The sequence below is a fragment of the Phyllostomus hastatus genome, unplaced genomic scaffold (assembly GCF_019186645.2).
Source record: "Phyllostomus hastatus isolate PE091 unplaced genomic scaffold, TTU_PhHast_1.1 phas_contig_40, whole genome shotgun sequence".
Lineage (NCBI taxonomy): Eukaryota > Metazoa > Chordata > Mammalia > Chiroptera > Phyllostomidae > Phyllostomus > Phyllostomus hastatus.
In genome coordinates, this window is record NW_025333872.1 from 36,989,487 (window position 1) to 37,005,134 (window position 15,648).

Consider the following 15,648-nt stretch of genomic DNA (forward strand, 5'->3'; position numbering starts at 1 on the left):
CAGACTTTTAAAAAGTGATCAAATCCTTTTACCAAAAATCTTGTAAAAGCTTGTGTTATTAGTAACACAAATAAAAGCAAAGCTGCTGTTAGAAGGGGAAGGGTTGGCAGGAGGCTCCCTTCATCTTTCAGAGTCGGTCATGAAGCAGCTGTACTAGAAAATCCTTTCATCTGAGGGACAAGGAAACTGTGGGCTACGAGAGGAAAGGGACCCATCTGAGATGAGGCAGATGTTTAGAAAATGATACGGCTGGGCCTGATCCTGATTTCTTGACTCCCCCTCTAGTGCTTAAAGAAAAGGGAAAAATGAGGGAATCATTATGAGGAAACATAGTAATAGCATGAATTTTATGCTATCAACTCTTCTATTTACGGTACTTGAGTATTTCCTGCCTGTGTGCTCACCAAAGTGTCTCTTACCACTGTCCTGATTTTTAAAGAGAAGTGCATGTGTGTACTTTCTATATGTGCATGCCTTTCTATAAACTTCTCTCTTAAAAGTGACTTTTACTGAAGTCAGTGGTGAATTCTGAAAGTTTAGGGAGTGTCAGTGGTCGAGAGCATAATGGATTTTAACCCTTTATATGGCATGTCACAACATATCATTTAGCTGTGTTCATCAGGTTACTTACTAAGCTGATACATTTCTGACATGGGGTGCAGAGTTAACTCTTCTTCTAAGCATTTGCCTTCTGTTGGACTGGAATAGGACATTGTCCACCTTCCTAAAAAATGGTCTGTTTTAGGGAGCATACTTGTTGTGTCTTTTCAGTGTTTTACAAATTATTTTAAATTGATTAGCTGTTACTTTCTGCTTTTACTAATTATATCAATATAACATTCTTAATGTTTCTGTGGAATGGAAATAAAAATCTTGTCACCTCTGGTAAAAGTCAAACATAGTACCAGTGCAGGGGCTCCAGGCTCATCCGCCCAGCACCTTCCTACGCCCCCCGCAAACCACAGCTACTTTCCGTTCCCTGACCTGCACTGCACACCACACGCCCTGTGATTTGTCACATTGTTTTCTGCACTTGGAAGGCTGTTGGCCTTCCCAGTTAACTTCTGTTCGTCCTACAAGACCCACTTACTTATCATTTCCTTGGAGACATCTTCCTGTTTCCCTCATAAGAATTAACCACTTGCTAAATACCATACTTGGGTCCCTTACAACACTTACCACCACCCTGCTTGTGTTCCTATTTGAGCTGTGTCTACATCTCTGACTCATCCGAGATCAGACATGAGCAACCATAACCTATGGATTCCTCTAACTTGGCAGTCTAATGTGGAAATAAAAATTAGATTAGTGTTGTTCTTCCTCAAACACACCCAGGATTTAACCAGTTACTGGCAAAAATAAATACCAATTTTTCACTTATACTTGTATGTTCAACAAGCAATTTAAGTTTTCAGAATTTATATCCTCTACCCTGCCACCCACAACAAGGATCATTAAAGCTATTTTCATTCAGATGTTTTCTTTTGTAAGTGCACTGAAAAGGTTTTTGCTTTCTCTGAACTGGATCACTTGCAGTAAAGGTCACGTGACACTGCCCTGGATTGTGAACTCATCTGTGAATCCTCAACATCCCTTCAGTAAGCATGTCCCAAGAATGAGGTGATCACAGTAACCTGGACAGGGGCTTGCTACAGCTTATAATTAAGGATTCTGCCAGCACAGAGATCACCTTCGAGGCAGCACCACTTTTTCATCATTTTCTACTCCTCTTGTGGCAGTCATATATTTATAAGTGAAAAGGGAAACAGTGAATTATAGAGACAAATATTTTTAGAACAGAGATATTTTTCTCTGGCTGGTGTGACTCAGTGGATTAAGTACCAGCCTGCAAACTGAAGAGTTGCCGGTTCGATTTGCATCAGGGCACATACCTGGATTGTGGGCCAATTCCCCAGTAGGCGGCACTCGAGAGGCAACCACACATTGATGTTTCTCTCCCTTTCTTTCTCCCTCCCTTCCCTTCTTTAAAAAAAATAAATAAAATCTTAAAGAAAAAAGAGAGGTATTTTAATTTATTAAGGCTGTAACATGCTCTTCATAATGTATGTTTAAATTTTATAAGTCTTAGGTTTCTTCTATTGTTTACCCTCTGTCTAACATGTTCAGGCCATGGACCAGGTACTTTATTTATAACCATTATCTCTAAAAAGATAGTAGCCCGAAATGGCAGGTATTATTCATCACACTTTAAAGATGAGGAAACTGAAGTTCAGAGGGGTGAAGTGATTGTCCAACATCACACAATTAAAAGGTGATGGAACCAGGATTCACTCAACTCAGCATCAGTGCAAAGCCTGAGCTCCTCTGCCCACTTACCATGCTGATCGCTGAGGACCACATGTCATCCTCCTCTCCAAGCAAACTGCAAGTAACTGAATCCACTAATGCTTGTTTCTTCTGTATGTTAGCTCTTTAGTTTGAAATGTATTTTAATACTTAAGAGTATTTACATTTCTCTGCAAGAGGTAGTTTTATTCTTAAGTAGCTACTTTATTATATATATTCTAAAACTTGAGCAGGAAAAGTAGTAAAGATAAACATGGGAAAATACCCATATGTTAAGCTAAACAAAAGTTATATAATGAGAAAAAAATGTTAGAAGGCAATACAATAACTATAAATGGTTATATCTATTAGAGGAAATAATAACCTGTTTTATATATTTTCTTTTATATGCTTTATTTTCCAAGTATAATTTTTATAATCAGAAATAAATTAATGTCATGATGTAGATGCAATTCCTAGCATAGACAAAGAAATGTTTAAGTGTTAATTGTTAAGTGTTAAGTGTTAAGTGTTAAAGGTGTCAATAGGCTGCTAACTGGCTATGATATGATCTATCAAAAAGGACACACAGAGCTATCATTTAGAGCAGAAGGGCAGATTCCCAGATAAGGTCAAGTTAAAGGAATTTATCAGCACCAAGCCCTTATTATACAAAATGTTAAAATGATTTATCTAAGGGATTGAAGAAGATCAAAAACTATGAACAGTAAAATGACAACAAGCTCTAACTATCAACAACTGAACATAAAAAACAAAAACAAAAACTAAGTAATCAACTAGAACAGGAACAGAATCACAGAAATGGAGATCACATGGAAGGTTGTTGTGGGGAGGGAAAGGGGAGAATGCAGTGGGGGGCGGCGGGGCAGGTACAGGGAATAAGAAGCATAACTGGTAGGCATAATATAGACAGGGGGAGGTTACGAATAGTATAGGAAACAGAGAAGCAGAAGAGCTTATATGTACAAACCCATGGACATGAAGTAAGGCGGTGGGGACAGGATGCTGGAGGGTGGGGGGTGGTGCAGGACAGAGGGAGGATAAAGGGGAGAAAAAAAATCGGAACAACTGTGCTAGCATAATCAATAAAATATACTTTAAAAAAGGGCACAAAAATAGAAATTAAACTACATTAGCACTGTCTCATCACTCACCATCAAGTGCTCTCTAACAAGCGTTCTTGGACAGGCCTAGTTTCCTCATAAGATCCTGAAGCTCACACATAACATATCCAATGTATCAAACCACTCAAACTTACACAAAGGACATTCATCGCACTAATAATAACCACAGTCACAAAGAAAAGACAAAGTACTTAAACATGTTAGTTATTCATGTCTTTATGTAATTACAAACATTAGTATGGTATGTAAATCTGACACTGGCATTTTAAATCTACTCCTTAACTTAACAACTTTCATCGCTACTGAAGCTCAGAAAAGTGAAGAATGTCCTGATTACCCAGTTAGTAAGGGATGGAAAAGCAACTCAAGCATGACCCCCTTCTAAATCGCATGCGCTTTTTACTACACCATAAACAAGGCAAAAGTATACTACATGTTTTTGAACCAATTCAGGCAAATAATGAGGTAAATTTTAGATATTTTAGAACATCTCATTTTTGAACCAATTCTACTTATACTTTTCAATAAAATTGAAGAGTATAAAGGCAAATAATAAGGTAAATTTTAGATATTTTAGAACATCTCATTTTTTAATAATTTTAACAAGCTTATTTTTGAAATTAGACAAGCCAGCTGGATCTGATATGGCTCAAGTTCCCAATATGCATGTTCTACTTTTCTCATGGGATATTTTTCATTAGCCCCAGGACTCATTTTTAATGTTAAAATTTATAAATTTTTCTCTATAATTTTAATCAAATAAAATATTATTCTCATCACATGAAACATCCATGTATGTGGACCAAGACAAAAAGTTATGGTAACTTGTCCCGAACATTTCAGCTAATGTTTTCCTATTTTAAAAAATTCAGTTACTAAGAAATAAAGAACAGAGAGCAGGAAGGAAAGAGGGAGAAATAATCTATCATACTAAAAATTCAGTTTATCTTAAAACAATCACCAACCTCATTATGTGGAACTTAGGACATGTGCTGATTAAGCCAGAGGTGATATTTGAGACTATACACCCGTGTCTCAAATCAGTACAAACTTCTGTTAATGATAAAATCATGTTAAAAACAGGATTATAATAACCCAGAATTTGGATTTTTCTGGTATGTCCTGCAAAGACATCGCAGATTATCAGTAATCTGCCACTATGAAATCAACATGAGAGGCACTTAAAAAAGGAACAATGAATTAAACATCAATTGAAACCTATTTCTGTGACTTTTAAAGTACTGGGAGAGTGAAAGCTCTCCTAGGAGACCAGGGCTGTCAGCCAGGTGACCTTAGTCTAAGAGACCAAAATGCAAGCAGAGGACACACCATCCTTACTTCTAAACTTTTGCCTTAACACAAAACACCCCTGAGAAGCAACTATGGCTTATCTATTTTTAAAGAGGCAAAGAGTATGGGGAAAAAGTCACTTTCATCATTTCTAACAAAAATGGTGAAACTGAGAATGAATCAACCACCAATCAATAGCAAGAAAGAACTTGAGAAAATACAAAAGCAATATAGTCTTCTAGGAAACACAGACATTGTTTAATGTAGTAAGTGAAAACAACCAGTAGAGATGACATAACAACTCTACCAAAAGTTAAAATATTTCAAATGAGTTCAACATAATTGTATAGAGAAGAAAAAAATAATATGGTATAGGAGATATGAGGATAAAAATATTTAAATTTCATGTTTCTCATAGTTTAGTAGTGGATTTGGACTCTTCAATCCTAGAAAGTCCTAAGAAAGCAAAGAACCTATTAATGATATTAAAATACAACATATGCCTGTTTATGCCTGTGGATTTTTTAAATTCAATTTCAAAGCTATCACAACAGACCATCAATTTATGCTCTTCTCTTCTTACAAAATCATGCAAATTAAGAGGTTCGAATCTCTGTGTTCCCTTTAACAACACTCGTTGAATTGCCCAAGCCATCAAGGGTATGCATATCCGAAAAGCCACCAAGTATCTGAAGGATGTCACTTCAAAGAAGCAATGTGTGCCATTCTGTCCTTGCAATGGTGAAGTTGGTAGACATGCCCAGGCCAAACAGTAGAGTTGGACACAGGGTCAGTGGTCCAAAGAGAATACTGAGTTTTTGCTGCACGTTCTTAAAAATGCAGAGAGTAATGTTGAACTTAAGGGTTTAGATGCAGGTTCTCTGGTCATTGAGTACATCCAGGTGAACAAAACTTCCAAGATGTGGTGTTAGAACTTGTGGAGTTCATGGGCAGGTTACCCCATATATGAGCTCTCCCTGCCACAATGGGATAAGCCTTAATGAGAAAGAGCAGACTGTTTCTAAACCAGAAGAGGATGTTGCACAGAAGAAAAAGATATCCCAAAAGAAACTGAAGACCTAAAAACTTCTGGCCCAGGAGTAAATACAGCATAAAATGGGTATTAATAAAAGTTAATAAAATAAATAAGCTCTCAAAATATCAAAGCAAGCAAATGACCACAACTTAGTGCTACAATCATTAAAAAATACAACCATTTAAAACATTATTTGGATGAGAATTCAACATTTTAAAAGTTCTTATGAAATTTCAACACAAAATTCTGAAACAACTAAATATACTGCTATATCTATTATGATAAACCATATTAATTCCATATATTAAAATATTTTTAAAGTACTAATTCATGAAAATAGAACCTGAAAAACATAAATACCAATTAATGCTTATGAATTTCAAGTTTCATTAAATAATGAACAGCATTTCTTTGAAATTACAGTATATCCTTTGAAAATTGTAGAAAACATTTGAGCTTTTTAATCACAATGTCAAAATTGTCTTTCAATTTGCTGAGTTAATGGGCTCTTGAGAGGAGAAATTTAGGTACACAATTCCTGAAAGCTGGCTTTCAAACTCTGCCCATAGATCTGTAAACTTGTAAAGACAAGATATCTCTCTCCCAGAGGTAATGGGGAAAGTGAGTCTCCTTTAAGTACAGTATCTACAAGGTAATCTCAAAATTAAATGTATTAACTCATGCTAAAAAACAATAAAAGATTTTGTTTTTTATAAATGAGTTTATTATAGCAAGGTAGCAGTTGCTGAGAACAAAGGCATTGCCGTAAACTGACCACACTTTCATTAAAGGAAAGAACTGAGCCTGTGAACACACCTGCTGGAAACTTCACAGTAAGAAGTGGCGTCATGAGAAACGTCGTGGTTAGAAGTCCATCTGAAGAAGCCAGCTATACCTTCAGATTTTTTAACTTTTTGTTATAGAAAATTTCAAATATGTGTAAGTATATTTGAAAGAAAATAAATTTTAATACTTATCTTGTACCATATTCAAAATTAGATCCAAGATGTATAAAGGCATAAACATAAAAATAAATCAACAAAAAAAATCTTTCCAGAAAATTTAAGAAACTGCAACAATCCCATAAGCCCATAAGGGTTTTTATGGTTTTTAAAACCATATTATTAAAAAACAAACAAACAAAAATCTTTAAAAAATCACAGGCCAAAGGCAGAAACCTCTGTGATAAAACACCTAGATATTTATAAAAGGAGGACAAAGAACAAAAAGTTTTGTTAAAAAAGGTTTCCAAATAGTGCTTTTTAAACCATTTTAAGGTCATAGGTCAATGACAAGGTGATTAAAACCATGCACTCTCCACTAAAGCATTCACTTACACAGAGAAAGTTCTGCACATAATTTGGAGTGTTCCTTAGACCGCCCATGGCCCGAGAGCACTCATGCCCTCATTCCTGCCTGGCTTCCTTACATTTTCTAGATTCATGGACCCCAAGTCAGAACCATTGCTTTTCGTTAAAATCTGACCTCCAACTTATTATTTTTGATAAAATAATAAAAACAGTTCTATTTTATACTAATTACATGTCACAGTATTTATGTTAGCATATTAGTAAATGTAACATAACTATTTAGGAAACATTTTCAAAGTGTTTTTAAAGAGAAAGCCTCCAGGCTCCCATTTTTTACCACACTCCATTACCACAGGAAATCAGTTGAAAAGGAGGCTGAGAAATGTAATTCCAATCTTTTAATCATTTTCCTAACTGGATATCAGCATAAGAAGGTTCAGACGTAATCAATTAGGCCCACTGTAATGACTTCTTAACAGTAAGCCTTACTACACTGGGCATCACTGGATCCCCTGCCCCATGAGAGGGGCCAACTCAGCCGGCACGTTCGTTAACCAACACTACCCACTCTGCCCCAGAGTTTAAGTCCTTTGCCAATGTGGATGTAAACGTGTTTCTGGTGAATTAAGGACAAAGCAAGAGAGTTTGAGAGTTTGAGAGTTTTTCTTCTTTTATTATTTCCTAGGCCTGGTATAACAAATAGGTTTTCTTCATTTTCCAGTTCAAACTGATTGTTAGCAACTGGTGAGATGTACAGAGAAACCAGGCTTGGTCTTAGCAGAGAAGAGAGATATGACCTGCTGGAGCACTACCAGTCTGTGGCTTCAGAAGGGGGTGTATCCTGGTGGTCTGCACCATATCCAACCCTCCCCTCCCTTGCGTCTGTAGAATACTATCGTCTCCAGTATCCCTGGCTTTTATTACACCTTTGGATGGCTTTCTCTTAGAAATCCATACACCCTTTCTTCACAAGACAGCAGCTGGCAATGGCATAACTCAGTTCAGATGAATTTGGCTTGACCCATCTTGGTGTCTGAGATACTAGTAACTGAACTGCATAACCCTAAGTCACAAATGGCTTTCTCTGATCCATTAGAAGACAAATCCCAATCACTAAAAATTCTGTCCCTCCATGAGGAGAGATAAGAACCCAAATATCAAGATCACTAACCTACTCATGTTTTTTGTGCAAGAGTCCTTGATTTTAATTTTTTAATTTAGAGAGAGAGAGGAAGGGAGAAAGGGAGAAATCGATTTGTTGTATTGCCTATTTATGAATTCACTTGTTGATTCTTGTACATGCCCTGACTGGGGATCAAACCCACAACCTTGGCCTATCAGGATGATGATTTAACCAATGAGCTACCTGGCCAGAGCAAGAGTTCTGGATTTTAGAAAATGTCCTCAATGAAGGATAGTATAGGAAATGGAGAAGCCAAAGAACTTATATGTATGACCCATGGATATGAACTAAGTAGGGGATGCTGGAGGGAATGGAGGTACTGAGTGAAGGGGGAGAGAGGGGAGAAAAAAGAATGGGACAATAACATAACAATAAAATATACTTTAAAAAAAACCACTTCAGGCTTTTTGAGAAGTCACATGTCAATGTAACTGGTATTGTGAAAACCCAGCTAGCCACACCCATTTCAGGTAAGGTAAGAGAATCCTTTTAAAATTGCCTTGTATATAGAAAATTCATTTGTATTAACCTAAATTCAATTCCCCTGTAATAATTTGATTTACATGTACCTTAATAAAATAAATGTGAACAATAAGATCCACCAGGTCAGACCTGACAGTCTCCTAAATTTTATATATATCATTTACCCATGAACTGACCCTAAAAAGATCTGAGTACAGACACTGGAAGATATGTTCTAAAGTTTTATTCAAAGATTTTATGGATTAAGAAGCATCCCCTAAAAAAGCATCTTGAGTCAAAGAGGGAATTATTTGGCTCAACTTTTCCAAAGCAAAATATTATTAAATGAAAGCTTTTGGAAACTAAGAGAAATTACACTAAAACCTCCAATGGCCACAATTTTTACAAAGACTGTTTAATATGTGGCTTCTCTTTCTTCACAACCATGTCCTTGAAACAAGCTACCTCTGCTAGCTGGCTTTCACTGTTCTACAGTCCTCTCATTCTGGAGAGGATATTGTAAATATCTGGTTCCAAGCTGTGAAAAAGACATTTAAAATGTGGCTAGTCACCCCTGTGTGGTATATGTCTGTACAACTGAGCGTGGGGGGAGGTGTGGGGAGGTAGGCATGTGCTACATATGGGGTATTCAAGAAATCCATATTCTAAAAAGGTTTTAAAGTTACTCTCAGGAACTAGAGAAAGGTGGTAGTTAAGCATCTGAATTTACTAGTATTAGGAGAGCTAGAAAAGCTAACTTTTCTGTTTTTTTTAACAGTAATATATCACACTGTCAATACAAAAATACTGTCATTCTCTAAACCAATTCATAGTATAACAAGAAATTTTTTGTGAATGTTAATATGAATAAAGTTTGCACGTTTTAGCCTAGGAAATAGGGAGAAAACTAAACAATGTTTCTTGATGATCTAACAAAAAAAAGCTTATTATTTATTTTTTATTTTAAAATAACAAAAGTATTTCACTTATAACCAAAGTATTTTTTGTTAAATGATTGATACATTCAAAACATATAAACTTGCTTTAATTAGTAAAATAAACATGTATATTTTTCAGTGAAAGTAGCAAAATTGTACTTTTGAAACTTGAATTCATCTTTTATTAACACCTTCAATTCTGCTTTTTAATTACGTACAACATTGAGTTTTAGAAAGTAGCAAGAATAAGTCAATGCTTCAAAGTATAAAACCCCTAAAAATCAAGACCTAAATGATGATTGTAGATCTGTTTACATGAAAAGAATCACAATATTTTGACAAGAAGAAAAAGCAAAATAAAAAGTAACATATACAGCTAAAATTAATTTATGTATTGTTAAATATGCTAATCATATCTTTCTGAACACAGGGTGGGGCCAAGTAGGCTCACAGCTGTGAGTATGTGAAACACAGAGAATTAATGTAATATATGCTATAAGATAACATATTATACTAATTAAGAATTACTATAATAATTCTTATATTATTATTTTATTTTATATTATTTTCCATACAAAAAACTGTAAACCTATTTTTGTCCTATCCTGTACATGAACATAAAGATACATATGCAAGGAAGAGTGTCAAAATGTTTCTTGAGTTTTCTGTGGAAACCAAGGTTTAAAGAATTCTACTTTGTTTTCCTCCAATGTTTCAAACGTTTACATTAACATGACCATTATGTTAGCAATGTTAATGTATGTTAGCAATCATATGTTAGCAATGATTTTCATATGTTAGCTATCATATGAAAAGTGAACCTATTTTCATTTTGAAAATATATGAAATGAAATCTATCTTTGAATGTTTAAGATATGTATTAACATTGCATCAAGTAAAATTAGTTTTTTATGCAAGAAATCAAATCATCACAAGTTTTTCAGGTCTTTAATTTACCTGAAACAAATCTAATCAGTAGTCTTTTCCATGGAAACAGGAACTTGAGATGATATATTTGGCATTCAATATATTTATTATTGTCAGCATCATTCAAATTGTTCTAGATATTAAAAATGTGTTGGCTAAAAAGTGACAAATTTGGTGGCTGCTATAAACAGAATTCTTTACTTAGATAACAGAAGATACAAAATAAATAATAAAAATGACTACTTAAGGTAACTTTGTAGGCTTAATAATAATACCTATTATTAAGATATGATAATAAAACTAGGGAGCCTCTTCTTCTTTTTCATTTATTAGGTGCTAGGAAAAACACTTGCATCCAAGGAAATAAGGCAAAATTACCTCAGATAATTTCCATGAACTTGGAACAAGGTAAAAGCCCATGTTATTTGCCTTAGCACTTTGTAAAAACAAAACTAAGGAATCTGGCTTCTTTAGACAGTCAGTGTCCAACATAACCTTCAACCTAGGATCTGTTCATAGTGTCCAATAAAATCATAACATCCAATGGGCCTTGTGCTGTGATCCCATTAGGTTTTGCAACCTAAGCAGAGCCAGCTTAAGTCTAATCAGACCAAACAGCTGTTTTAACAGTTGGGTTTCTCCAAAATTAAAATAGTCTATTCCTGACAGTGCCTAGCAACTCAATTGTTAAAACTGTTGCTCAAGTCGAAGAGTTAAAACCCAATGTACATGCAGTCTTCCTCCCATTTGTGACTGCTCTGATATGCTTTCAGAATAGAAGGTCTTAAAGCTTAGTTCACTTCGACATTTCCTGACCTGTTTAAATTTTTATACTTATACTGCCTCTATTGCTGACCTTTAGCCAATATTTCTGCCATCACCATCTCTCTTGGTGTTTGCCCTTTGTCTCCTTCATACTCTAAACCATAATTGCCAGCTGGTGGTTCTGTACTTCCCTTCTTAGAAATATCATCTGTGTGCTTTGCCCTCTTATTTCTCTCTCTATTGTCTTGGAAGCATTTTCACTTCCCATGGAACAGAGGTGGTAAGTCCCCAGACTCCACTTAGTGATGCATTATTTCCAATGACTTATGTTAGTACTATGGAGATTGACAGTTGAAATAAGACCCTTAAAACAAAACCCAAAAGTGCTCTCTGCTAATAGTTCTCATTTTTGGTCACTTTATAAATGTCTTCAAAATTCTGAATTAACCATGATCCCATTCAGATAAACCTGTCCTATTTAAAAAAAACAAAACAAAACAAAAAACTCACTCTGTAGCACAGAAACATATTCACCAATAATCGTCTTACCAAAAATGATTAAGTAGTTTTATCTGTCTATCCATGTCTCTGCCCAACCTTTCTCCCCAAGCAGTCACCAATTTGTCCACCCACCTTCTCATCAGAAAATTTTTTGCAAGTGGAATGGACACACCCAAGCTAAATTGACTCTGATAAACTCTTAAAAGTCTGCAAAAGATCTTGACCCTGATTTTGAAACATTTGCTTTCTCCCCACATAATGTCCTCACTGCCTTAAACTGTACTGCATTAAAGATAATTTAATATCCTAGCTCCCAGGGTCTGTCTCAGAATAGATTTACTGCAGAACCCAGACTCATCAAACCAGAACATACCTACAAAGAAGTTGAACACGTTTCAAGATTACAAAAATTTTCCTGCAGCAGCTCTAGCTCTTCCCCTGGGTTATGTACAGAGTGATTCTGGCACATTAATCTTAGAAACAACCTCTCTCTCATGCCCCACTTCTCAGTGAAGGAGGGCAGAAATCACAGATATACTTCAACAAGTGCAGATACCATAAATAAAAAGGTGCTCACTTGTACCAGGGAACAAGAGTTCTGGGGCAACTTGACTCCAATGGAGACAGTGCAGTGCTGTATGAGACAGGACTCCAGGGCTGGAAGTTATTTTAATAAGTTATGTCAAACCCTAAATTACCAGTATAGTAGTGCCGAGATTTTTTAAAAAAGGAGACTTTGAAATACTGGCTCTGCTGTCACTATCCTGTTACCATAACGTCCATGCTGAAGACACTAGCCTCAAAGTCTCTGAACTTTATTTTTGAGTCAGTCTGCAAAACAATATTCATTCTTCCAGCTTACAATATTGGTAAAATCAGTTATGCTTTACCAGGCTAAACATAGAAAAGTTTTCATTTCTAATAAGAGTTTAGATAAATAACACTAAATCCCAAAGGGCCTTGTTAAAGCAGCCTCATAAAAGTTTTATGAGTTTGCATATGAGCTTGCATATGAGTTTGAAAAAAAAAACCCCAAAAAACTGTCTACCTAGCAGTTTGAGCTCCTGCTGACTTCTCCAGCCTTGGGGGAGTTATTGTTGAAATTCATATGTCTTGCTATTTCAGATGATTTAAAGCAGCCTATTATGATAAATCACCATGAAATACACCAAATGAAAGACATTGTTCCAACAAAAGTCTCAATTTTAAATACACAAAATACACGCAATGCACTCATCCACATGTTTAAATAGCATTAAGGTTCTGATACATTACTCATCTAACCACATTTTATCCTCAGAGGCTAGGATGCAAAAGCATACTTTGTATAAGGTGATATATTTTCCCTTGCTTTTTTTAGGAGGTCATTTCAACACATTTTGACTCTACCCTGGAGAATTAAAGTCTATGCAGGAGAGTTCCAACAAAATTGGAACCTAAATCAGTTGGAATAATAAGAACATAAGTAGTGGGCAATGTTAACATTTTATCACCTCCCTTACCAGGCCTGGGAAGATCAAGACTGGCATAGTACATTTAAAAGGTGAGAGAAGGTGAAAACAGAACAGAATCTTCTATGTTCTAATAATGAAACACTAGAGATGGATTTTAAAAAATATTTTGGTACCAAGCCCTGGCCAGACAGCTCACCTGGTTAGAGTGTCATTCTAATGTGGCAAGGTTATGGGTTCGATCCCCAATCATAGCACATACAAGCAGCAACAATGAATACATAAATAAATGGAACAACAAATCAATGGTACCCTCTCTCTCTCTCAAATCAATAAATAAAAATGAAAAATAAATAAATAAAAATGCTTTGGTACCTAGGACATCTTCTTGCAATGTGGTAAGTGCTTAATAAATATTTACTAGATGAATTGTTAAAAATCAGTTTACAGATCATTTTCTGCCATTTTTATCCCATTATAGGACATCATGAGTGTTTCTTAGACTTTAAAATCATTGACCAGGGATTTTTACCCAACTCTAAAGAGTTGTTAGATTTCAATAACAGAACCTCAGGTACAAACTGATCAGAGAATAAGGAAGCCCCTCTGCAATGTTCCTAACATGTGCCTGTGTGGTCTTTGCTTGAAAAGTCCCAGTAATAGGGAAATTGACTACAAAAAGGTCTTTAAATGGAGTGAAATCTACTCTTCAGAACCTGACTCCTTCAGAAAATGTATGACAACATCTAACTCCTCCTGACTCTTCTCTAAGCTAAACATCCCCCATTGCCTTAACATTCCATTTCCTCATATTATACGGATGAGTCTTCTTCTCATTCTAGTTTTTCAAACTAGTGGCCATGTAAATAGTAAAATAGTCCTACCATGATCTTCATCATTAGTGCAGAATGAACATTTGCATAGTATCTTATATGTTATCATTCACATACATCAGTTCATTTAGTCTTTATGATGATGTAAAATGGGGTTTCATTATATTCACTTTACAGACAAACAAACTGAAGTTCAAAAGGTTAAATGACATAGTCTCATAGAAGAGCCAGGACTCATATGCAGTTCCTTTGACTCCCAAGGGTTTTTCATTACCCTTTGAACCTCAGTCTTTTAGCTCTAAAATGGGGGTAATAATACTTACTATTTAACAGTTTCTTGTGAATATCAAATAATATATAAAAACAGCATAAAAGGCAGGTTTTTATTACTGAGATCATTCATATGCAGATAATCTCTGCTCTTTCAAGTATTTAATTTATAAATGAAAGAAGTCCAAGTCACAGGTGATAAGAATGTTACTGTTTTTTTTTTGCTTTTGGAGTGCAAGCATGTGGCAACTGAACAATCTACAGTACAATGAAACTCACTCCTATAAAGAGACAGGACAGTCACTCACTTTCTGGAGTACTGAAGTCAATTATGAAAGCATTTACTATCAAGGACATGTAGACAAAACCAAGGGGGAGGGTGGAAGCAAAGGAGGGAGGTGGGTTTGGATGGGGTAGGGGGGCAACGGTGGGGAGAAAATGCAGACAACTGTAACTGAACAACAATAAAGTAATTTATGAAACAGAAAAAAAAGCATTTTTCTAGAAAGACTATTTCATTTTTGCCTACACAGAACCCTTAGCATTCTGTCAGATTTGTAGACCAAAAATATTACGTTATGGATTAACAGACTTTTGTGGACTGGCCTGGAAACCCACTGACATTTATAACACAATTCTATGAAAAACAGCCTTCTAGTTCTAAGAAACTGTACTAGAAAGAGACTTTTGGAAAAGTGTCCATTTATAAGCCAAGTCATTTCCCCTCCCCTCTCTCGATAAGGCCCATAAATGGTTTTCGAAGGCATAATAGAATATTTTTAAATAGTTACTTTATTCTCATTTTTCAAGGGAAATAAAGTAGTAGTGTGTATTCTGACCTAGTTGAAAAATGGAGAGTTGATTTTCAATTCAAGTATATCTTACTGAATGCTACTGCAAGAACACCAGATTAAGACTTCATTTGATGATTATTTCTTAGGAAGATGAACTGATGAACAAATAAGCAGAAACCTATAATAAATGGCCTCTGTTTCTAAATAAAAATCATTTGGTCTAAATAAAAAAAAGTTTTGTCAAAAAATGTGAGAGATATACAAAAGTAGAGAGAATAGTGTAATCAACACCCACATAACCCCATTACTCAGCTTCAATATTATCAATTCACGACTAGTCTTGCTTCAGCTATATTCCCAACCAAACCCTCTCAATCCCTGGATTTTTTAAAGCAGATTCCACAAATACTATCATCTCATCTGTAAATACTTCAGTATGTACTCTAAAACATAGGGA

General features: G+C 35.4%; 1 protein-coding gene across 1 annotated transcript in view; it reads right to left on the reverse strand.

Annotated features, from left to right (window-relative positions):
- The window catches only part of UBE3D (ubiquitin protein ligase E3D), a 138,794-nt gene that overhangs the window by 58,330 nt on the left and 64,816 nt on the right, over nucleotides 1–15,648 (reverse strand). The window lies entirely within an intron of this gene.